At 36.8% G+C, this 25960-nt stretch overlaps 1 protein-coding gene across 1 annotated transcript in view; it reads left to right on the top strand.

The window, feature by feature from the left end:
• Positions 1 to 25960, top strand: part of GRM7 (glutamate metabotropic receptor 7) — a 3543572-nt gene that overhangs the window by 825834 nt on the left and 2691778 nt on the right. The window lies entirely within an intron of this gene.

Below are 25960 nucleotides of genomic sequence, written 5' to 3'. Positions count from 1 at the left end.
TAAGTCCAAAAATAGTTTTGAATTTGCTATTTTAATGAAGACATTGACACAAAGCTTAACACATGTATCTGAGTCTTATTCTGATTAATAGATTTGTTAGGTTATAATACCAATATGAGAAATGTTAAACAGCACTCCTCTTAAAATATATTAAACATAGTATTCCACTTAAAAAATATATACTTGTTCTACTAGTATATACCAAATCATCATACAATTGTTGCTGGGAAACTGAAATCTTGCTCAGAATACATTTTTCAGCTGAAAGGGTGATACATCCTCAAGCTCTACATTATTGAACTGAACAGTATAAGATTTGATGGAGACTTTGAAGTTAATTGACATATAGCAGGTATTCATAGTCAATGAAAAAAATAATCTACATTTCAGGTCCCCTCAAATGTTAGACCCATTCTTGCATTTTTCTGTGTTTATTCTTAATGCACCAAATTGAAGATATTTCAGTTTTTTTCCCCTGACCTATTTATTCTACAGTGCAGGACATTTAATAGTTAAGTTTACTGGGGAGATTTTTAAATCATAATCTTAGAAGTTAAACCCTAATATTTTACAGCAACTGCTTGTCCACAGTTACAGACATCAAAGCCATGACTTATAGATCTTGATGGCCTCATTAATAAGTTTAATAAGATGGCTGGTATTTAAAGCAACTGTTTGAAGAAAGCATCTTATTTTAAATTCAATGAGTGATTTAAAAGTAGAATTCAAGAACAGAAATTAACCGTTTGACTGGGGCAAGTACAAAAATATGAAGATAATAAGCAGCAACCATTAAAAAAAAGCTTTGGAATATGTTACACATATTAAATAATAAACCACTGTCATGCATAGAAGTTACTTTTGCCTCATCATATTAAGGGCAGGCTTTGGCTTCCTTCCTCGGTTTTAACCTCTAGTAGTAAGTCTGACACACCTACTGATTCTACAGCAGGTACAAGACATAATGATATGAAATACATTAGAACTGAAGATATTCTAAATTTGTTATCACTGATTTTATTAGATACATCAAATTATATAAAGCATGTAAAGTTGTCAGCATTTAGTTAAATCTTGTGGAAAGTTTGGAAACTTCATATAGCCAGCATCAAATTAATGGCACTATAACCATACTGAAATCTAACATTATTCCAAATCTTATGATGCTACTACGGTATGATACCAAATTGTTTATCATTACAGTCTCTTATGGTTTGTCTACAATTTTACAGATTTATTCAGCAGAAGGGCTCAAATAATAATTTCAGAATATCTTCTAGAATTACAAGGTGACCTTAAACCAATCTGGTTCAAATAGGCATTAAAAATTGTTTTCCAGTTGCATGACTAAATTTAGATATTAAAATATATACTTATATTCTGACACTGGGGTAACATTCTTAGTCGTGTTTTTTTTTTTTTTTATAATTACAAATTCAAATGAGTTGCCTTTCATTGCCCTGGAATTTTTTATGCACATCAGTTGTCTGAAGAAACTTCTATTTGTAACGTAGAGATCTTACATATTTTAACCACTCAACCTTCTTTCCATAAACAAGAGATACTTCTAACAAAAACAGTGAGAATTATTCAGAATCATTTAATGTATAATATTAAATAGATGTTGTACAGTGATCTGTGACATGCAAGGAAGGGGAAATTTAAAGACACAAGTGGAGTATTCACACTATAGATGAAGCAGCGCAGTATTCATGAAATATAATGAGTGTCATCATGCTAGGTAGACTCTCTATGAATGGAAATTGTGAAATAAAACACGTGTGATCTATTCAGAGTCATACAGATGCAGTGCTGCTAGTCATGGGTCCCACCTTTACTTATAAATAACATTTCTTGATCTATAGTTTCTTTACTTGTGACATTATACAAGGATTATCAGAGATTTAGCTAAACAGTGAGTTTTTGTGTCCAGTTTTAGAGCCAATGCTCCTAATGTTGCATGCTGGCAGACTCCATATCACAGATGGTTCCACCAATGGCTAATATGGTATTGCTTCATAACCATGGCATTGTTATCCACTACCATGTGGACAGAGTCACCATAGTGGAGTTAGTAGATATATGTTACCCACACGTGGAATCGCACTGATGGTTGACAGGGAAGAGGATATAGATGAGTATTCTTGGCCGTGACTATGCGGTCAGCCCTGCACAGTTCTGGAGTTTTCCATGGCCAAGAGTGACAGCAGTGTAGTCTCTGGAAAAATGTGTGTGTCATCTGTGTAAGCCTGGTCTGGCCATGCATCAAGACTCCTTTCAAGGCCATGAATGAATGAATGAATGCAAGGACAAAGGTGAGAGGTAAAGACTTGCTCAACAAAATACTAATTATGCCCTTCCTTTTATCCTGCATTTTTCAGTTATACAACAATTTTATTTGTAGGTATTATACTTCTTTTTCCATTATTAAGGACTTTGCAGCCTTTGATTATTCACAAAGTGGCAGGTGATATGCACCAGTATGCATCTTGTGATGTAATAGCGATTCATTATACATAATGTCTCTGTCCACACATTCCATTTAATTAATGTGTTGCTTAGTTCTAGGGTCTACGACACTGTCAGTCACATTGCTTGCTTTTTGTAAGTCTATTTCATATAAATATATATACATATTATATATATATATATATATATATATATATATATATATGCACACACACACACACACACACATGGGCGCGTGCACACACATACATACACACACACACATACACACACACACACACACACACACACACACACACACACACACATACTTATATTCACGTCTGTACTATATAAGAGAAATCTAGTATACACTTATATTCACATCTGTACTATATAAGAGAAATCTAGTATTTGATAAGCACACTGCACTGAGGTAAATATTATGGAAGACTGGAAGGATGAAAAAATAAAGGGATATTTTGGTACTCTACTCCATACATTATTATTTCAGTCATCTTATTCCCGCAGGGAGCTCACTTATCAAATATTTCCTCATAAATAAATATATGTACTTTGTACAGATTCAGATTTCTCTCTGGAATACACATTGCATACTTTAAATATTCTGTCATTTTGTGTAAACAGTACACGAAAGCCTATCAGCTTCTTCACAACCACCCACCTTTTAAGTAAACTTTTTAAGTTTTTAATACTAAGACAGACACCTGAAAGTCATGCCTTAAATATGTTTTTAACAATATATGGGATTAACTAATTTGAAAATACTTGCATAATTAAGTGCTGAAAAATCTGATTAATAATATTTTGATATACCTCTCTTGTAAATCCTAGCATTATTTAGTGGACCTGTACAGTTTATAGGAATACAGATTTGGAAAATCTGTTCTGTCATATATTTTAACTTCACTGTTATTTTGCTGTATTTATTTTTGATTAGCACATTGGTACAAGATATTCTGGCAAAGGCAGGAAATCCTCATTAACTAAAGAAATCAATTTTGTAAATGCATGTGATGATGCATTGTAAAAGTACTTTAAAATGCTATAAATCACTTGAGTTATATCCAAAGAAGATTAATGATCGACTCTGTGCAGGGTTGACGGCATTTATCATTTGGCTTCGCACTTTACTAAGTCTTCAGATAATGTATCAGCAGTCTTTATTTACGTTGATGGCAACTTGATTTCTTACTTAATAGATTCATTGAATCACCTTCACCTGCAATGTTTAGATATAGGACGGGTATCGTGTGGTCACAAGGGCTGTAAAACTGACAACAGCCAAAGCATTTCTGAACATAGATATGCAATGTTTTACAAAAATATTGAAATTCAAACACATATCCATTTAAATAGCAGGAATGAATAGAAGCTTTTCATTGTAATTATCAAGTTGACATTATATAACACAAAGGGCAGTTCTTTTTACATCTTTATTAAATTTTCACATTTAAACTTGCAAGATGAGTTCAAAACAAAGCATCATAACAGTTTATATCATCACACACTATACATATAGGTTTTGTCTTTAAACATTTTCATTCAGTGCTACAGAAATGGCTCAGTTCCAGGCTTCTCTTGTCTTCCTACTCCTAATGGTATTTCACATGTATTGTTCCCAAAAAATCTAATTATTTCTTTTTAGGCTCAGATTTTGATAGGTACAAATGTACAAAATGAATTTGCTAAATATTATGTTGATACGTGAAAGAACATATATGATACACATTGAAAGTACCTATATTATACAAAAAAAACATCATGTGAAATAAAACACAGTAGTCTGTGGTGATGATCATAAACTGAGTTTTTATAAATTTTAAATGTATGTATAGCTTGAGGTACTCAAACAGATTGGTTTTCTAGACTGCATTAGCACATACTTTTTAATTATTTCTTTATCTTTAAAGTAATCTATCAAGTCCAATACTTCTCAGGTGTTTTCTTGCAAAATGTGCATGTAATGTGGCAAAAATAAATACAAATCAATAAATATGCATGTAAAATTCATGAAACGTTATTTTAAATTACAAAGAGATGATACATCACAATGTAATAGGATCATTCAGAGGAGGTCTTGGATTTATGGAATTTAAAGAAAGTCATATGAAATCAGTTGTCATCTGACTACAACCAATGAATGATGAATGATAAATGCATGTGTGCTGTGTGCATTATATGGCAGTTTTAGTAATGCTGAAATATCTGTCTGGGAATGTCTTAAAATACAAATTTATCAGCAACACATAATGAGACATGTTTGTAAGGCAACTATTTTTTCCAAAGACTGCTTGCATTATAATAAAACAATTTCAAAGGTCATTAGAATGGTACAGGAATTAAATGATATGCTAGTCTTAGAGATGTGTGGTACATTTCCTTCCAGTGTGTCATAATTGTAGCTTAACCTCTAGAGACATTCTTGGAGGAAGAAAAATGGTAGAAGTTATAAATTCTGCTTTGGCAATAATTACCAATTTTAGTTGCTCAACAGGTAACACAATTGCCTTTGGTGCTGGAATATCAGAATGTTGGGGGTTCTATTCCTACTTCTGGTAGTTCAATTAATTTTCAAATTGACACTGCAGTGTAATATAAGGGTGGCTGCACTCCTAAAAATATTGCCTTCCACTGAGATGTTAATCCAAGGCCCAATATGTCTGAGTTGTTGGTAACTTAAGTGGATATCAAGGATCCCATGGCACTTATTCAAAAAAAGACTAATGAAAAGTACCTGATGTCCTGGCTAAAATCCCCCATTCAGGATAAATACCATAACAAGTCTCACCTAAAAACATGCCATTAGCTTAGTGGGGCAAACACAGTCATCAACATTTGCCTAGTGGGACTAACCTGGTCAAAAAAGTATAAATGAAGTATAACACTGAGGTTCTACCGAATCATTTCAATACTGGAGGGAATGTGATATCAGAGCATAAACAAAATTTAGATTTAGGGGTAGCAGTCTGTTACTGTGAAGTCATTATATAATGAGTACAGCAAAAATAATTTGTTGGTAAAAATAACAGAAGATGATGCATAATTGAAGAATTTAGAATAAAAATGCAGTTAGCTCATTTGTTAAGCTTTGAAAAAATGAATCAGACATCAATAAACTCAAGTGTTACAGTGAATCTGCACAGGATTTTTCTGTGTTCAGTTTATCGAAATATGTATAATAAAGAAAGGTAGATAGTAAATGGATAAGATTACATAAGGAATGGTCGACTAAAATCTAAAGCTGTGAAAAAAATAGAGTGTCTGCAAATTACATCAACATTGTGTAAGAAACATAATCAACCACAGCAGGGAAATATTACTTTCTTAAACAATACACAAAATATAAGAACCCCTCCCCCATCAATGTGTCGTGTAGGGGAGGTATAGTAATTCTGAGAATGTACAATAGTGAGGAAAGGGCATATACCCAATATCTACTGTGCTGCAATCTACAAATATCCAAGTATATTAATAGCTCATATCTCCCAATACATTTCTGTCTTATCTCTCAACATCTTAGCTTACTAATGAAGGAAAAACTGCCAGTGTGACAATCTGTAGTCTACCAAATGTTGTCTGTAAACACACACTACACACATCATAGCCATACCGAATCATTTCAATACTGGAGGGAATGTGATATCAGAGCATAAACAAAATTTAGATTTAGGGGTAGCAGTCTGTTACTGTGAAGTCATTATATAATGAGTACAGCAAAAATAATTTGTTGGTAAAAATAACAGAAGATGATGCATAATTGAAGAATTTAGAATAAAAATGCAGTTAGCTCATTTGTTAAGCTTTGAAAAAATGAATCAGACATCAATAAACTCAAGTGTTACAGTGAATCTGCACAGGATTTTTCTGTGTTCAGTTTATCGAAATATGTATAATAAAGAAAGGTAGATAGTAAATGGATAAGATTACATAAGGAATGGTCGACTAAAATCTAAAGCTGTGAAAAAAATAGAGTGTCTGCAAATTACATCAACATTGTGTAAGAAACATAATCAACCACAGCAGGGAAATATTACTTTCTTAAACAATACACAAAATATAAGAACCCCTCCCCCATCAATGTGTCGTGTAGGGGAGGTATAGTAATTCTGAGAATGTACAATAGTGAGGAAAGGGCATATACCCAATATCTACTGTGCTGCAATCTACAAATATCCAAGTATATTAATAGCTCATATCTCCCAATACATTTCTGTCTTATCTCTCAACATCTTAGCTTACTAATGAAGGAAAAACTGCCAGTGTGACAATCTGTAGTCTACCAAATGTTGTCTGTAAACACACACTACACACATCATAGCCAGTGTGTTATAGATGCACAAAAAATGGTGCAAGGAGTATTACTGTTGTGCACTTTGTGGCTTTCAGTAATGCTATAATTTAAGCAAGTAACAAATAAAAATTATTATATAAATAAATGAATGAACTATCAAGAGAATCTACTATAGTATATGTAACATGAAAAAACATCAGTTTCATTATGAATTCCTATATTTCCTTTCACTAGACAATAGGAAATCCTCCTTTGTAACCTACACTAAAGTGAAATGTCCCGCATCCATCTTAACAAATGCCTCCAACATCTTGCTGCAGTTGTCTTATTTAGCGTCCTGGGAGTTACACTGGCAGGACAATCAAGTTGCCTTTTCTTGTCTCTTGTACTCTCCTTTCCTTTCTTCATCGTCCCTTGTATTGTGAGTAAATCTCAGTTGTCCCCTGCCTGTCCTTTTTGTTTTACCGCTTGTAAGCAAACACTCTGCCCTTTCTTCGTTATTTCTTGCCAAGATAAACCAAAGTATCAGAGAGAATTCCTTTCTTCCATTTCCTCATCTTCACTGCACTCCTTCCCCTGATGATGAATCTCTGTAGCCATTTCAGGAAATTGCTTGCATATATGTATCTAAAAAAAATATTTATTTCTTCTTTTCATTCTAACTTCTATTTCCATCCTTAGATTAAATTTTCCATTGCCTTATAGTATCTTTATACCCCACCACCAGCTTACTCACACTCCTGTGTTTAATCCTCTCTCTTTTTTTCAACACATGAATACAATTTTTTTTATTTAGCTCCACCCTGATCAACAGTATTGGCTACATTCTTTTCCCTACGTTTCTGCCACTATTTTTTTATGCTTTTCTTGTTTTTTTTTTTTTTTTCCTTTGTTCCATATGCTTTCTGAAGTTCCATACATTGTACTTATTTCTTTCCCAATACCCCCCCACCCCTCCACCCAAGGTAATCATAACCATTAAACTTTGCATGCTACCACCTTGGTCTCTAAGCAGGCTAACCGGTATTTTACTTTTCCTGTGTCATACTGGCTGAATGAATCCCACGTGGTCTGTTTTCTTCACTGTCATTATTTTGTTCTAACTAGGATGAAGAGATAAAGCAGGCTATGTCTGGGAGATGAAAACCTCTCATAATATCAGATGTATTTATTTGTAATTCATGACATGAGTTATTACCTTAGCTGTTTGTTATTCTGTATTTTCGGTTCATAGGTTCATAGGTAGGTACTAGGCTATTGGCCCAAGGGCCTAAGTAAACCTAGCCAACAGGGTTTCCTGGCTTACACCACCCAAGAAAGTTATTTTCCTGTGCCCCTGTAGAGCAGAGCCACCAAAGTGATCCCCAGGGTGTATTTCCTATTTCCCATCCACTTATAAAGATTTTTCTTGAAGAGTGTTAATGAGGAACTTTGCTTGACATAGATGGGTAGCTTTTTCCAAAGTATGGGAAGTCTCTAGGAGAGGGATCTATCCCTCCAGCGTGTCCTGCTTATTGTGGTGACAAGGTTTGGGTCCCTAGAGCGTGTAGCTTGGAGGCATTGGGATTTCTTTAGGTGTAGCATGTCCAACAGCTCTGGGTTTGCCATAGGTTTATATGTTAGGCAGAGATCACCTCGGAGTAGACGATATGCTACAGAGTAAAGCTGGAGTTTTTTGAGATGGTCAGTGTAGGGCATCTGTTTGAGGCCAGTAATCCTCTTTGTGAGGTACTTCTGTGGCCTTTCCAGCTGCTACAGATGTCTTGTGAGGTACATTCCAAAAGGGGCATTGTCCTCTATAATGAGTCTAATGAGTGTTGAGAAGAGGGGAACAATGACCTCTTTTTTCCTAGATGAGAACCCTTTTGTGATGAGGTGTGCCACGTAGAAGGCTTTCCTGACTACTGTGGCGATGTTAGTATCAAAGAAGAGACTACTATCCACCTGGGTCCCCAGGTCTCTTATCACACATTTGGTGTTACGTAGACTGCCATCTATGTAGTAGTTCATGAGTACAGAATTTTTACAAAGGGGATGATAATGCACTATTTGCCATTGAGTTTGAGGCCATTGCTCTGACACCAGGCATCTGTCTCAGTGAGGCCCTTCTGTAGGATGTCCACATCATTTGGGGACTCAACTATGGCTCTTAGTTTGCAGTCATATGTGAACTTCATTAGCCAAAGGCCTTCTGTGTTAGCCTGTACTTCAGAGAAGTAGATACCAGAAAGGAGAGGTCCCAGGACTGAACCCTGTGGTACTCCACTTGTCACTGGTTTGAAGTCAGATTTGGAGTCTGCAACTTTTGCAGTGTGGGTTCTGACAGTGAGCCAATTGGCAACCCATCTTGTGACATAGGGATTTATACCTAGTTTAGTGAGTTTAGCTATAATTCCAGAATGGATGATTGTGTCAAAAGCCTTGGCAAGGTCAAGATAGACTGTGTGAACCACCTTACCCTTGTCTACAGCTTTGATGATTGTCTCAAAGAAGTCGATCAGGTTCAGGAGGCATGATCTGCCTTTCACATACGTGAACTGGGTGGGGTCCAGAGTTTGGAGGTTTCCAATGTCTTTGTTTATGAGTTCCATGATGATACATTCCATGGCCTTACAGACCAGGCTCGTCAGGCTAATAAGGTGATAGTTCCCGGGATCAGTGGTGGCTTCCCCTTTGTGGAGTGGGATAACTGTTGCTGTGCACCATTCAGTGGGCACAAAGCCTGATGTGAGACTATGATTGAACATGGTGCTTAGGTGGGGAGCCAGTTCATTCTGAAGTTCATGTAAAATGCAGCCTGGGATGTTGTCCGGTCCCATGGATGCTGTGTTTTTGGCTTTAGAGAGTGCAGCTTTTACCTGCATAGTTGTGATTACAAGAACTCTGCATTCTTGCTGTATAGCTAGGGGCCCTTTAGGGGGTGAGAGGGGGGTAAAGTTAGCACTGACCCTATCTGCCAGGATGTTGGCAATATCAGTTGGTTCTGTAAATTTCATGCCATTGTTCTGTAACTCAGCGCAGATCTGGATGTTGCCATTGAGATTCTTGACATAGCTATATAATGCTTTGTGGTTGTCCCTAAAATCAGTGGCAATTTTGTTTTCATAGCTAGCTTTGGAGGATCTTATAAGGGATCTTAGCTTCTTACTGAGACTGACCAGGGAACTCCTCCATTCATGGGATTTTACTCTCTTTTGCAACAGTTTCTTCCTTCTGTTGTAGAGTTTGTTTATGGCAGGAGACTACTAGATTGGCTTCATTTTTTTGGAGGATAGCATCTTTGTTCTGTTTGGGATAGCACGATCCATGCACTCGTGTAAGTGCTTATAGAGTGCATCTGTGTAGTATTCAGCAGTTGTAACTGTATTGTCCATCGGCATGGGTGTCATGAAGTTCGCCACTTCTGTCTTAAGAAGCATGAAGTTGGCTTTGGAGAAATTTTTTACCGTGATTTACTTAATGGGGGATGGAGTCGAGATGTGAATATCTAGGGTAATTAGCTTATGGTCGGATCTGACAAATGAGGAGTTGACTTCAGGTGTGGAACACCGGTCTCTCATGTTGGCAATGACTAGTTCTAGGATATTGTTGCCCCTGGTGGTGGTCTAGATAAGTTGATCCAGGGCATTGGAATTTATGAATTCCAGAAAGCGTTGAGCGAAGGAGTTGGTACATGACTAGTTTTCCCTGTTAATGATGGGGTAGTTGAAATTGCCCATTATTAAGGTGTTTGGTTGAGCCCTAATATTTTCCAGTATATCAAGAAAAGAGGAGTGGGAATCCTGGGGCATGATGGGGGATCTGTAGCAAGCTACAATTTTGATTGCTGTTTTGCCCAGAGTTAGTTGCACTTGGAATACCTCAGATGCAATATGCTGAGCAACTAGCCTGGAGGTGTGGATATCCTTAATGAATATGGACACATCTCTACCTTTGGTATTCTGGTCAAGGTTAGGTGGCCGAAAAGTGTGGTATGAGTTATAGCCTGGTAATGCAGGGGTGCTCTCTGGAGCCTTGAACCAGGTCTCAGTCAATGCACAGATATCGGTGTTCTCCATTTTAAGGAGTGCCTTCAGGGAGTGCATTTTGAGATTTAGATTTCTAGCATTGAGTAGCATTACCCTCAGTTTTTGCTTGTCTTTTCCTGTTACAGTGGTGAATTTGTCATTTGAACCTTGCCTAAAAAAGGCACTATAGGGGCAGCAAGAGCCTTAGCCAGTATCCGGAATCCCAGGGGTGACAGGTGCAGGCCATCTCTGGCAAAGCATCATTGTCTGTTGACCATGTCATCCCAGGCAGACAGATACTGGATCCACTTAGAATGACACTAGAAGCTTAGCCAGTTGTTGAAGTCAATCATTTTCTCATTGTACTGCGGTATCATTCTTGGCAATGGCAGGATGTTACTCAGGGCTAGGGTCATACCTGCCTGGGCTACAAGATTGGAGAGCTCTTCCATGTCTTTTTTTATGTTGTCCAGGGAGGTACATCTCAGATCATTCGCACCAACATGGACAATGACAGAGTCATATTTATACTTGCTGTGGAGTGACCTGAGTGCGTGGGTTATGTGGCAGATCCTGGCACCCGACAGGCATCTGGACAGTAACCTTCTCCTTGTTTAGCCTGGTGAGTGGGACATCAGTGTGCCTAACTATAGAGATGCCTATGACTAGTGTGTTGGGTACATTGTTTGCCTTATGGGCTGAGGTTGAGTGGCACACTGAGTCTGTGGGCTATGTGTCATTTGGGTTGTGTTGGGGGGTGGAGGTTGCTTGCATTTCTGCTTTGGAGGTCTCTGCTGCTTGAGCAGATTATTATTGAGAGCCTCCGCAAATGTTTTTGTGTTTCTATGTGTGGATTTTGGTGGTGTAGGTTTAGTGGGACTATGTGATGAGTGTGGTGTGGTGCAAGTGTTTACCTTCTCCTCTTGACTGTCAAGTTCAGTCATGGCTGGAGAGAGCTTTACCTCCAGTTTGGCTAGATAAGTGCATCTCTCACAGGTTGTAGTGTTGGGTGGTAGGAGGAGAGGGTTGTCTGTGTACATGAGGCAATTGCTACATTGTCCCAAGATGCCCAGATTCATCAGATAGACAGGAGAGAACACTGGGAGCTGACCCTTGGACATGTCTGAATAAAAAACTTCTTTCTTCTACACAAGTGAGGAAAGTGGGTATTTTTCTCAAAGTAAGTAAGGAAAATAAGTACAAAAACTGTTTTCCTCTGGGTAAAGAGGAAGGTTGAGTGCTGTAGTAATTTGTAGCTTATTTAGTGCTAACAACAAGTTCTGAACAAGTGCTGAGCACGAATAAGCAAATTCAAGTGCTAAAACTAAGAATCTGTACCTGGATCTTGTGGTAGATAGGCTACCTAGTGCTTATCACTCCCACTGATAAGCTAGAATGCTTTCCTCCAACACAGAAAGGCTTGAGGGGCTCAGAAGCTTACAAGCAGTCCTTGATACAGGAAATCTGTATCTGGACTAGACTAGTTACAGGAAAGGTGGGAAACAAGTGCAAACGCAGACTTTTAAACCAGAAGTTTGAAATAGATGGAAAAATTGCCCAAACAGCCATTAAACTACAATTTCTGGGCCAGAAACCACTCTTGTGGTAGATAGGCTACCTAGTGCTTACCACTCCCACTGGTAAGCTAGAAGGCTTTCCTCCAAGACAGAAAGGCTTGGGGGGCTCAGAAGCTTACAAACAGTCCTGGATATAGCAGATCTGTATCTGGACTAGACTAGCTACAGGAAAGATGGGAAACAAGTGCAAACGTGGGCTTTTAAACCAGTAAGTTGAAAGAGATGGAGAAACTACCAAATGACCAATAAACTACAATTTCTGGGCCAGAAACCACTCTTGTGGTAGATAGGCTACCTAGTTCATACCTCTCCCACTGATAAGCTAGAAGGCTTCCCTCCAACAGAGAAAGGATTTGGTGGCTCAGAAGCTTACAAACAGTCCCGGTTACAGCAAATATGTATCTGGACTAGGCAGGAAACAAGCTTAGAAATTGTTTTTTTTTTTTTTTTTTTTTTTAAAGTGGAAAGAGAGAAAGGAAAAACAGAAGATAATTCAAAATTAAGGACCTACATGGCTTGCCCTTCACAAATGTTCTCTCTGTATTAGGTAGAGTGAACTAGTGACACTAGACTGGAATAGAGCAGGGATAGAGCTGAACAGATGGGACTGGTAGGAATGTCTGAAGTCAAAATATGATCTCACTGTACAAATTTACAGGAGGGGTGGCAATTCCAAAGCCACCGACATTAATCCCAAACAAGAACTGGGAGGGTGGGCAGGAAACTAATTGCAGAGACAGAGAGAGACCACACTATTCTATGGAACAATTAAATAGAAAAATAAATAACTACAGAGAGACACAGACACAATATTCAATGCAACAATTAAATAGACAGAAAAATGAAATGCAGTACAATCTTTAACACTGCAAGTTTGTACTCAACTCAGCTAGTAATGCAGTTGATTGTCGGTATGTAGCAGAAGCCAAACAACTCAGGTATTTAGCAGTAATAAATTCAAAGGTATGTGACTCACTTATAAATACAGAGAAACCCTCTAGGCTAAGAGTTTAACTACTGACTATCAATGAATTGAAACACAATAGCCCCCACTAATTGTAGAGACAGAGAGAGATCATAGTATTCTATGAAACAATTAAATAAAAAAATAATTAACTACAGAGCGACACAGACACAATATTCAATGAAACAATTAAATAAACAGAAAAATGAAATGCGGTACAATCTTTTAACACTGCAAGTCTGTACTTAACTCAGCTAGTAATGCAGTTGATTGCAGGTATGTAGCAGAAGCCAAACAACTCAGGTATTCAGCAGTAATAAATTCAAAGATATGCAACTCACTTATAAATACAGAGAAACCCTCTAGGCTAAGAGTTTAACACTGAATATCAGTGAAGTGAAACACAATAGCTCCTACTAATTGCAGAGAGAGACCAGAGTACTCTATGAAACAATTAAAAAGAAAAATAAATAACTACAGAGAGACAAAGACATAATATTCAATGATAGAAAAATGAAATGCAGCACAATCGTTAACACTGCAAGTTTGTACTTAACTCAGCTAGTAATGCAGTTGATTGTAGGTATGTAGCAGTTAACTCTTGATTCAATGTTCCTTTCTTCATTTCTCTGCCCCTCTTTCCTTATGTACATTACAGTTTTTTGGTTAGCCTAATATATTTCTTTCCTGAATAAACAGTCGTTATCCTGGGATCTCCATTTTCCGGACCCTTGCTGTAGTTTGTATTGCACATATTATATCACCTTGCCTTGTATCACTCTCTGGTGCTCTTTATTTATTGTTAAAGCTTCTGTTCTTACTCAGCAGGGACATCACCCCCTACCTGTCAGTTTTTATCTTTCCTTTTTTTTTACATTTGTCTACTCTCTTCACCTTTTTGTCCTCTGACTTTTACCCTACTTCACTGTCTTTCTTTACGCATTTACCTGCTCGCTGTATCTTCAGCCTTCCTTGATGATTCCTGTAACTTTCAACATGTTGCTATTTTTACTTGATAGCGTGGGTTTCCCTGATACCTTTTTCCTATCCTCCTGTCTGGGTGACCTTTATCCCCTTCTCTGTTTAATAATATAAGCATCCTGATTTGTCTTTGCATTTTAAATTTCATTGAGGCTGTCCCATCTGGTGAAAGGTTGGGTTGATTACCACATAGAGGTTCTCTCTTTGTCCTTCCTACCTTCAGTCAATGACTATTCCTAATTCTTGCTGATCAGTTCGTATTTCTGAGTGAGGTTTTGCAGAAAGATATACTTTGTTCATTCATCCATTTTTCCACTTCAGTAGATTTTCCTGCCAACTTATTGGTGCCCACATATACAAAGATATTTGTGCAACTGTTGCCATTCATAAGAAGATTTCTCTCTTCCCTGCTTTTCCTCCTAGTCTCAGTCCCAGGAAAGTTCTCACTCCCTCATGCCTACTTTATCCTGACTTGCCTACCCCATGATATTTGTTGGCTTCCTTTATCTGCATTCTATGAGCACTGCAGCTTCCCCCTATCTTATGTTCTACTGTCTTTGCTGATATCTGTTCTTGGTTACCTTGATCTCTTGTTTAATTCTGCTAGGCTATTCCTCCTGTCTGCATTACTTCTGAAGCTCTGTCTTTTCCCATGTGCTCTCATTCTTTCAAAACTGTCTGAAAATTCTAGCATCACCTGCTACCACCTTGGTACCCCTGTTCTTTCATCTTGCTTTACCCACTAAAACTCCTGCTTCTTTACATTCTTACTTTACTCTCCTTTGACCTTTCATTCATGTCTAAATTTCTCCATTCCTTTGACATCTGGCAAGTCTTTCTCCTGATCTCTTTTGTTTACTGCAGCTATTCTCCATCTTCTGTCATGAGCTACTCCACTCTGGGTTCACATATCCTGTGTTGTAAGCCCCTTGCCTCTACTGGTTTTCCTTATCTACTGTAATGTTGCACTGCACCTGCTCAGGTGTGTTATCTCCCCAAGTTACTGTTTGCAGCTGCCTGAAAGAGGATTTTAAACCACCGCTCATCCACTTTAGCTGAAGAGATCTATCTCATAGCATTACAACCTACCTGGAGTTCTGTACCTAGATTTGTTAATTGTATGCTATGTCAAAGGGCCTCCTTACATGTAGAACACTAGAAACCTTTAACCTTTTTAACTCTTCCAAAGTTCATTTTACTTCTTATCTGTGTTTTTCTGTTTCTGTATACATTTATTCCTATTTTTCCTGTTACAATTCAGCCCATATTGAATGATTTCCTACTCATGGATTCTTACACCTGTTCTTTCTTCTACCTTACGCAGCAGTTACTTGTGCCTACCTTTTCTATAAAAAATACTTTCCCTTCCCCTATGTCTGAGTTGTATCATTGTTGCTCCTTTATATATTCAGCATCCAGGCACTTCCTTCAACTCAAATTTTTTCACCTGACTGTATTCTCCTCAAGCCATTTACTGCAAGGTTAAGTACAGAAAACTATAGTTCACATACTCAAGAGTATAAAACATCAGTATTAAACTGGAGCATTTTACAGAAGAATTTTTTTCCAAATATTTTCAGTTTGCCCATTAATGAGCTGGCTGTAGCTCTTGGGATAATCCCTGAAATTGTTAAGTTATCCTTGGCTAACTTAATCCTGCAGACTACATATATGTATTACAACTCACCTGAAATAAAACAGGCAAGGAGTAAGCGCACTGTGATGATGTCAGTAAGCTTTGGAAAGGCTTCATATGTATTTGCTACATCAGCAAACTGCCCGTACTTTGGAAAATGAGCAGTAGAAATGAAAGCTAATTCCCTTTTTGATTAAGATACAGTGTGGGCTTAGTGTGACCTGCAACACATATTTGAAAAGTGAGACAAACTGTCCTGCCAGATGAAACTCATTCAGATACAAGAATAACATGGAAACTCTTCTCGGGTAATTTCCATATGTCAGGATCAAACACAGAATGTAGCCACACAAACAGTGGCACTAGCATTATGCTACTTTTGTTTTTTTAAGTGTCAGAGAGTACAGCTTTCCATAAACTTTTAAGTTTTTCATCTGCTATTTATCATGAAATAAATGTTATCATTAGGTCTGGTACCCACAACCCTTTCTAGGCTGCTTCTGGCATAATTAAACAGATCATTTCAGGATGTGAAATGAAATCTAGGGCAATGATTAGAAAATCAGTTGGCCTTTTAAGGCTTCTCTGATATAATCATCTAGCAATGTATTATTCTATATTAATTTCTTAGAGAAATATTTTCTTATATCTGTCTAGCTTATGAATTTAACAGTGTAAAGTGAGATTCGCATGTTTTTCAGAGAGAAGTCACATTCCTGTTTCATATGTAAATTCATTTTTTATAGCTTATCTTTGACGTTTAGGCCTTTAACAGATATTTTTTGTCCTTTGTCCCTGACTCAGAATATTTATTTGTGAATATCATAAACCTCTTTGTTTATTGGAGAATCAGCCCCTGCTGGCATACCTCTCAAGTGTACAGATTTTGCAGAATGCCGATTTTTGTCTTATATTTTTGGTTCGTTTTTTTGTAAAATTATGGCTTTCTGGCAATTTAGTGGCAAATCATTAAAGACTGAAGCTAGAAAATAATGACAGACATTTAAGTTTTAGACTTCATACCCTTCAAAAAATTCATGCTAATGCAAAACCTATTATTCTATCATCTTTCTAAGTTTGTAAGAGCAATATTTAAAAATTGTCCCTATTTGTGCCATTGCTTTCATGGCTTTGTCCATATTTCTTATTGTAAGAGGTTAAGAGATATGGGCCCCAGGAGCTTACGAGAACCATGAGGGATAAAATGCATACACATTTAGTTACTAATTTAGTCACGTGCCCTCTAAGTTTGAAATATCTTTTAAATGGGCATATATACTGTAACACATTTGTGCTGATTAATGGTACAGAAAGCTGTGTTACCTTTGTCTGGTCTGTCTGTCAACAATATCCAATACCTTAGGTAAATGCATTGCAAAAGTTCACAGCTCTATGCTGAGAGGCATCTTTCTATGTTTCACATTCTGAGCAGTTAAGTATGAGGCACACAGAGGCTTTCTCTTTTTTCCTCACTAGACTGAAAGGTGTCATGCAAACATCTGCTGGCAAAACAATGTTTTCCTATTTCTCTTTCACTTGCCACTGCTCCTAGGAAATCATGTAAAACCCTGGAAAGATCATATGCACTTTCCTATCTGGTAAATTGTGTAAAGTTCAGAAGTTTGCCAGAAAAGTAAGAGATTGCACCAGACCTGTGCATTTTGCTATGCTGCATTGTTTCAAGAAGAACAATCTCAAATACTTTCTATTCATGTCTTTTTTGTTTTGGAGAGCAAATAAGAGAGGCATTGATATACTCAAACATAAGAAGGGTACCCAAAAATAAATAGAAAATATGACTGTTGGCTTTTACCCACAATCTCTTTATTTCATATGCATAGACTGGAAAAATGAAAAGCTCGCTGCAGAAGTGAAAGCTGTAAGCTAAACAAAGCTCTCAAATTAAAATGCCCTTATGTATTGTAATAGCTGAAAATAGAGCACTGTTCTGCCTGAGGGTTAGGTCTAAGAAACATGGCAGTAATAAATGGGATATTAAGCTTGACTTTGTTTCACTGCAGTTCCAAATCCGTGTAGAGTTGTTTGCTAAATATAATTTATTAGTAAACTCTGCAATGATAAAGAAATGTTGATATGGTCAGCATAAAGGGCATAGCCAAGCAGTAAACTGCATAACTAGCGTCAATGCTTTAAGAGAAAAATAATCCGTTAATAAAGGCTGATGATTGAACTTCAGAAAATGTACAAAAAGGTAAAAGAAGAAATGCATTGTCTTTCTATCCTTTAATGATTTATTTTAAATAGTTTTTGATAATTTTGTTTTCTTTTTTTCAATATCTGCTAGTTTTCTGACAAAATGTATAGAAAAATAAACACAGTTAAGAGGTTTGATATTTTATTCTTTGGGTTTAAGCCACTGCATTGTATTATATATTCCCATGTTTTGTGTATAGTGCTAGTTGATTCACTGAGGTTTTTTTTTGGGGGGGGGGCATATAGTCTACAGCATACATCTCAACCAGTTAGTACAATAATTATGGGCAAAGTCAAAAATAATGGGTGGACAATCTTTACACATTCTTTTACCTACTGGGTGACCTTGATCAAGTCAATTAACCAGACAGTGCTTTGGAGCAATTGGCAATTTGGGCTTGGTTCCTTAGTGGTCTCCTGGACAGTTGAGAAGTGTGGTGTACAGAAATAATGTTTTGTTCTGTAAATTTTTCATTACACGTTTTTATCTTGTGTTTTGCTTCTGTCTTGATCCTGGACTACTAGTAAGCAAGTCATTGATACCTTTGCACCGTTGTATCAGTCTGTATTCCAGTACAATTTAATAAATACATTCTACAAAAGTGTACAGGGGAAATTGTCTTAAAGTTATAGTAGTTTTTAATTACCTCATACAAATATTTGTTAGTGTAATTTCACAAAAGAGGGTCAGTGAGACGCTGAACTGACAGCAGCTGACCCTTTAGTGTTTGCTACACAGAATGCATAATTTGTGACCTCTGTTTTGGACGAAAGCAGAAAAACAATAAAATGTAAATACAAAGGCTGTGTAATAAGTCATTGTAAACATCATACTATTTCTTTGATTGCTTGAATATATTATTTTCTGTTTTGAAACTGAATGCATGACTTTTCTAAGATGTGAGTTTGAGTTCTTTGATCTACTGCCTAAACACTTTCTTATGGATCAAGATGGAGAATCTTAAAAAAATGATACACATATTTTTTATTTTATTATAAAACTTCCTTCTTAGAAAGTGGAACCAAAGAGGTCTATTTATGATTTTTCCAATATATGTATGCCATATGGGGTGGACTTTTCTATGCTTTGTTTTTTGATGGGCATATAGCTGAGAAGTATGTATGTGTAGCAGCCATATTGACTGGCTCAGCAGAGTTGGTGGTACTTTTGAATTCATGCGAGCCCATATGTGGGGACATTTGTTTGTCTTTGGAGTAAACTCTGAATATGATAGACTTAATGTGCAAGGTGGTACAAGCTTTGAAGGAGACAATGTATTCATATTTAATTGGGAGGGAGTAACACTAGTAGAATTACTGTCGGGCAACATTTGTAAGGACAACATCGGGTGGAAACTTGGCCTATTTGATATGGAGAGTTAGTATTGATTAAAGCAATGGGCAAATGTATTATTTGTAACATAAGATCTCCAGTTAATGGAAGGATAGTTAAAGTCAGTTAGATTACATTTGTTGGGATTCATACATATAGAATTCAAGTTATTGTGGTAGTAATCATAGTCATTTGGAGACACTGAGGAGGATCTGTCACATATGCAATGTGAACATTTCTTTTGTTCACTGTTAAAAGCATAAGCAGGAGTTTCAAAATGAGGGATTTGGTGTGAGATAACAGGAGAGCAGATTAAAATGTGTACTTCCCCATCTCTCCCAGATGGTCAGAGTTAATGATAGTAGTGGTACACTAGAAGGAAAAAATACTATATCACTAAACTGAACGTTAGGTTTTGTAATTGTGCAGATATACATGTGTTTAAGTGTCAGGAAGCCCTCATGATCAGAGTCCTAACACTGAGCAATGCAACCATAACATAAGTTGGGTTAGAGTTTCTTCAATTAAAATGTCCAGCAGGTGGGTCATGCCTAAAAAATGGTACTGAGGGGGCAGAAAAAAAAATATTAGTATGCAGATGTCCTGAGATGAGAAACGCAGGCCATTCTTGGTTTACCATCACTTTCCATTCTGGCACATATTAGACCTCCAGGAATGACTACAACTAGTTAATCAGTGGCTTAAGTTATTGTTTTGTTGGGAAATTGTATCATCACTCTCAAAGAAGGCAAGATGCTTTTCAATACAAGTGATTTATTTTAAATAGTTTTTGATAATTTTGTTTTGTTTTTTTTTCAATATCTGCTAGCTTTCTGACAAAATTTGTAGAAAAATAAACACAGTTGAGAAGTTTGATGTTTTATTCTTTGAGTTTAAGCCACTGCATTGTATTATATATTCCCATGTTTTATGTATAGTGTTAGTTGATTCACTGAGTATTTTTTTTTTTTTGGGGGGGCATATAGTCTACAGCATACCTCTCAACCACTTAGTACAAGAATTATGGGCAAAGTCAAAAATAATAGGTGGGCAATCTTTACACATTCTTTTACCTACTGAGTGACCCTGATCAAGTCATTTAACCAGACAGTGCTTTGGAGCAATTGGCAATTTGGACTTGGTCCCTTAGTGGTCTCCTGGACAGTTGGAAGTGAGGTGTATAGCAATAACTTTTTATAGGTCTATAGTTTTTTTGTTTTTATCAGTAGTGTGCATCCCTCCTTTGAGAGTGGGATGAGATCAGCAGTTGTACATACCTCTGACATGTTTCTATTCAATAGAAACTTTGTTTAGTGCTGAGATGTCATCAGCCTGGGACATTTTTTGGGCCAAGGGAGCTAGTGTACTTGGCCTTTGACTAAGCCCTTATGCCTTGCTCCATGATGATTGGGGGGGAGGGGTGATGGGTGGTGTTGGTGGTAATATATATACATACTAATATGCTGCAGACTATCAAGTATAGATAAAGGAATATAGTTTAAGCTGAATTTGTTAACTAATATTCTGGCTTTGTCCTTAGGGAATTAGTATATGATGTAATGTTGTATGAACGCTGAGCATTACTTCTCAGATTCCTGACATAGCTGAAGAAGACTCTGTGGTTATCCTTAGTGAGAATGGTAATTTTTAATTTTTGCTTGGTTTTGGATGATTTACTTTTGTTTCTAAGTTCATTGTTGATATTTCTTGTTTAGGCTGATATTATATTAATTTTGATTTTACAGTGAATGAGATACTTCCTCATTGTACAGATTGTTAATACTGGTGTTTCAGTAAATTGGTTTGTCCTTAAACATGTTATTGCGTTTATGCTTTATGGGGTCAAGACCCTCAGTACAAGCTGGGAAATTGGCATAAAATATCATTTGTGAATATGGCTATGTGTGATGTGATGTCATCAGGGTGATCAGGGTGTTTGAGTTTTAGCATGTCATCAGTTAGATGAAGAAGACTTACCTTGCTGTAGTCTCTTAAAATGGAGGGATTTTGAGCTAACTTATGTAGTACACTTCAGGTCAGCGTTATTGGACAGTAGAGAGATAGGACCAATTATTTGGTAACTATAGGCACTGAGCATGGGTGGGTCGAGGATGGGGACAACCAGGCAAAAACATGTCTGAGACTCTAACTGAGGTTTGGACTAGTTATTCTAAGGACTGGGCATTATTAGTAACAATGTGAAATTTTATTTTGTTTGCCATAAAAAAGGTGTGGGCAGGTTGTTTGTGGTCACAGTCCTGAATTATGTGTCCTGAAATATAAAATGGTGCCTAAACACACACACACACACACACACACACACACACACACACACACACACACACACACACACACACACACACACTCCAGCTACACCTTCCAATTCAGCATTGATTGTTAAAGAGTGATAAGCATTAAATCTCTGCACTGCCAGTTGATTTTGCTGCTCTGAAAAGGTTTCTCTATTTCTGACCTGTATGGAATGCAACTTTTTCTTAAGAATTCTAGTGTTAAACAGTGTCACTTTAATATTGTTTTAATTTTGATTGACTGTGTAGATAATTTAAGGAGAATGACCATACCTAAAGTCACTATGGAAGAGAAAACTGTTTTGGCCAATATTTGGAAGCCATGAGGATAGAAATGTAGACCATCCCTAAAAGAGCAGCCAAGATTGTTAATCATCATCTCCCATGCTGATATATACTAGATCACCATAGAATGACACTACTAGCTAAGCCAATAATTAAAATTAGTTATCTTTTGTTTGCATTGAGGCCTTTTCTTGGTAGTGGTAGGATACAGCTCAATACAAGTTTCACAACAATATGAGATGTATTTCCTGAGAGCTCGATCACGTCACTCTTCATATGATCCTAGGAGGTGCAGCTCAAGTTACTCCCTCCCATGTGAACAAAGACCAAGTGATATGTGTATCTGGACTGAAAAGACTTAATGGCTCTAGTGACATGCACTTCCTGGCACATGTAAAACAGTTAACCATCACTTCTTCTTTGCTCAGCCTTGTGACAGGATAATATGTGTGTATAACTTTGAAGTCACGTTGGACTTTGACGTTGTTAGATGTACTAGCTTGGTCCTCTTGCTTTAAGGGGTTCCACATGCTGGTTGTATGAGTACTTTTTCCTGGCTGTGTTTACTATAGATTAAGAATGAGCTGTATTTTGATTTAGACATATTAATGTAGTTAGTGGGCAGGAGTTTAATTTAAGGTACACGTTGACAGCTAGATTTAAGAATTGCAGGAGTTTAAGAAGAGATTTTTTTAACTGTGTCAGCAGAAGACAAATTTATGTTTATAATCTGTGGATGAAGGGAAGGTGTGGGTGAGGGTAAGATGGTGTTTAAACACATTGCAACCTACAATTTGTGAGAGGGAGAGATGCTTCTAGTTGAGTAGTTATAGATCTCACAGTTGGAGTCCTTTGTGTTAAGTAGAAGTTCATTTTTAATGAGACTAATGCATTTCTTACACTGCCTTAGGATATCATGTGATGTAAGGCTGTCACTAGAAGGATGATCAGTCTGCTGTCTACCAATAATGACCAGTGCTGCTGAGTGATTAAGGTTAGAGAGGAACGAAAGATGGGCTGGGGGAATAACAGAGAGGAGAAGTTTGTTGGACTGGAGAAGTGGCAGGTCACGCAGGTAAGAAAAGGATTGCAGAAATCCACTGAAGTCAGCTCATAACAGTTAAGCTTCATAGAGCATGTTTAAACAGCAGAATGAGATAACTTTCTCTCATCATTTAGAAGATGGTACCCTTTTAATAATACAAGAGAAGAGAATTTACTTGCACCCATTGCCCACTTTGTAAATACAACTACTGCAGTGTTATTAAACATGAAAACTAAGGAACCAATGAAAATCTGTGAAACTTTTGAAGCCTGAACCATTCCCCTTCCTACTATGCTTCCTGAATTGCAGCAAATTTCAACCATCCATCACTTTCATTTATTCATTCTAAGTTCATTTAATACCATAAGCATAGCTTCCCTTCTTTTACAGATGGTTTCTGAGTAATCCCCAACCAGCTTTATGAATATTTTTGTTTACCTTACTTGGTTTTCCACAGTAAAGGAATGGAAGAAACATGCCAACACATGCCTAGGTCTGTTTTCTGCTACTGCTTGCTGTTGCCCCTCTGCATCCTCTCTCTCTCTCTCAGTGTTTCTTGATTTCATGATATCATAAATCTCTCATGTAATAGCTGCAATGCAAATTGTTCTAGTTCACTGTTGCTCATTCTCTCATATATTTCAGTCATCCTGATGTTCTTCCTTCTTGCAATATCCTAAGAAATTAAGGTTTCATCATAATCTGTGATGAACTGCTGCTAGGGGTGTGGTTACCACTTCCCAGACTACCACCTCTTCCTCTTTAACTCTTTTGCCATCCAGGCATCCCCTAGCCAGTTGACTTTGACTGGTACATGCCCTGCTAATTATATATTCTAACTTCAAGATCACTCAGTAAAGAGAATATTTCCCTACCCAGGGATTGAAGATCTTGCATTTCTATCAGCCAACTGTCTAGTCAACCAAATTGTGTGCAAAGAACATTTGGACAAGGGTAGTGACACACACACACACACACACAGGAAACACACACACGTGTGTGTATATAAATTTATATATACATATATAGGTCCCTGACAGGCAATAGATCATTCACAACAGTGAACATTGAAACACCAAACCCACATCACTGAAAAACTCAGAAACTCAGATGTAATGGGCTGTCACTGTACAAGATCTCTGTACAGTGGGGCTTAAGGTTTTGTCCATTTCCACACTGTAAGACATTCTCAGAGTTTGTATATATATATATATATATATATATATATATATAATTAGTATGGGGGAGTGGGAGTGCAGGAGGGCTTGCCTCTGCATAAGAGAAGCTTTTGTGATCTTGACAGCGCTATCAGTCTTCCATGCTTTCGGTGATTTGGATTCAGTATTTCAATGTGCGGTGTTGTGAAAGTTTGATTTTCTGTCAGAGATCCATGTATATATATATATATATATATATATATATATATATATATATATATATATATACACAGTAAATATATATATACATATATATATATATATATATATATATATATATATATATATATATATATATATATATATACATATATATATATATATATATATATATATATATATATATATATATATATATATATATCTGTCTATGGGTCTAAGACATTGTATTGAATATACATTGTCTTGACACACAGTAGATTGATGTCATATGATTGACACAGACAGTGGGATAATAGATGAGTAAGACTGAAACCCCCTGAGTAGGGAAATATTTTCTTTCCCAGGGGATTATGCGATCACTGAGTTAGTATAGAAAATTTGCAGGGGGTGTAGGTGTTCAGGGTGGCTTGCCTCCTGAAAAAACACTTGTTATCAGTTTACTGCTTTCCTGGGTAATCCTCAGAGCATGTACAGAATGTATCAATATCGGTGAGTTCAATAGGATGTTGGGACACTGTATAGTCGTTTATAATGATTCTTCTTTTTCCAATATTTATAGTACTGTTTTCATCAGAATGGGAAAAAATAAACTACTAAGTTGTGATTATAAAGCCTACATCATTAGTAGTTTCCAGGAATAGCCTTATCTGAATTTATTGCTTTATTTACATTTGTATTAATTTTCTGAGAAATATAACTATTCTTTTTACCTACATTTTGCCATGAAGAGATTCTGAGATTATAGTAAAGCAAATAGTTTATTTAAGCAACATAACTCAGTTTATGTTCCTTAAGCAATTAGAGCACTGTTTTGGCAACTGGGACTACAGAGATGCAAATTCAGCTGAAAACAATACTTCGTGTTATGACTCCAGATAGACTTTCTTCCAATAACAGTACTGCAATAAAAGTCTAGGTTTACTAAATAAAGTGAGGCTGTAAATTTATATTCTTGTGTAACTTCCACCCTTAAAATACTGGTATAAAATGAGGTTTGACATTTTGCATATTTATTTTATCCAAGGTATCTTGCTAGCTGTTTGGTGATATATCTCTATTACTCACTTATTGCAATTACTTTGTATTTTTGGCTAAGAATGCCTTTCTGGTTTAAAAAAAACATAAGCCGCAAACATATATTTTATCATTTTGCTTATATAAAGGTGGGCAACATCAGGATTTTGTAGAAGTACCATGAAATACATGTATTTTTTTTACAGCAGTTGCAGTAAGGGTTTGTATCCGACAGCAGCACTACATTGGGTACGAGTGGTAGAATCAGTTATTATTTATTTCTTTACTGACTGAATGGTTAATTGTGCACAGCTCAGGAAGATCCCATTCAGCCTGTAGCACACGCACACCTCCCACATGCGTATTGTTTGTAAACAGATATGACTGTTTGTTTAAAGGGAGACCAGTAGCAACATCCACTAACTGTAAAACTGCACACTTCATTTTCCAGTT

The sequence above is a fragment of the Protopterus annectens genome, chromosome 7.part0 (genome assembly GCF_019279795.1).
Source record: "Protopterus annectens isolate FY-2018-M chromosome 7.part0, PAN1.0, whole genome shotgun sequence".
NCBI lineage: Eukaryota > Metazoa > Chordata > Ceratodontiformes > Protopteridae > Protopterus > Protopterus annectens.
Note: the sequence above shows the minus strand (reverse complement) of the source record. Positions and strands in the feature narration are given on the sequence as shown.